General features: G+C 39.0%; 1 non-coding gene across 1 annotated transcript; it reads left to right on the plus strand.

The window, feature by feature from the left end:
* The first annotated feature begins 806 nt into the window (after positions 1 to 806).
* On the plus strand, positions 807 to 913 carry LOC141593417 (small nucleolar RNA R71). The gene has a single exon (XR_012521501.1). It is a non-coding gene; the product is annotated as a small nucleolar RNA R71 (small nucleolar RNA).

The raw sequence follows: 913 nt of genomic DNA on the forward strand, positions 1-913 counted from the left end.
TTTGTCTTTGTGAGCTTGAAGATGCTAGTTGAGTCAATTGCGTTTCCAACATCTTGGTGTGAGCTAGAATGTTGTTGATGGTGGTTTCCTTTGCTTGACTATCTTTTTGCATTTGAGTGAAAAACTCTTGTTGATTCTTTTGCATTTGGAGGACCGCTTTTTGAACATCAAAACCTTGGTCATTTTGGTGATTGTATGGATTTTGATTTTGGTAACCTTGGTTTTGGTTGTAAAAGGGTCTTTGATTTTGGTTTCTCATGGGAGGTGGAGTGTAAGTTGTTTGAGGATTTTGAACATTTTGGCTTTTGTATGAGAGATTTGGGTGAAACTTGGTGTTTTCATTGTAATAATTGGAATAAGGGGTACCACTCTTGTATGCTTGGAAAGCATTCACTTGTTCATTTGTTCCCCTACATTCACTTTGTTCATGTCCCAAAGTTCCACAATTCTCACATATCCCACTTGGGATTGATGAAGATGCCGTCATGGCATTAACATGATGCTTTGGTGATTTTGAGACTTCTTCAAGTCTAGCCATAGCTTTTTCAAACTTCAAATTGATTGTGTCAATGTGAGCACTAAGTTTAGCACCCAATTGAGTAACGGAGTCCACTTCAAGCTTTCCTCCTCTAGTAGCCTTGCGAGGTCTACTATATTGTGAGTTATGGACCGCCATTTCCTCAATCTTGTTCCATGTTTGATTGTCATCAACTTCGGTGAACATTCCATTTGATCCCATATTGAGAATGTTCCTTGAATCTTCATATAAACCGTTCCAAAATTGTTGTACCAAGAACCATTCGCTAAGTCCATGGTGAGGACATGAGCGACAAATTCCCTTGAACCGCTCCCAAGCTTCATACAAAGATTCTTCATCCCTTTGTTTAAAACCCGTAATTTGAGCTCTTAGCAT

The sequence above is a fragment of the Silene latifolia genome, chromosome 7, assembly GCF_048544455.1.
Source record: "Silene latifolia isolate original U9 population chromosome 7, ASM4854445v1, whole genome shotgun sequence".
Lineage (NCBI taxonomy): Eukaryota > Viridiplantae > Streptophyta > Magnoliopsida > Caryophyllales > Caryophyllaceae > Silene > Silene latifolia.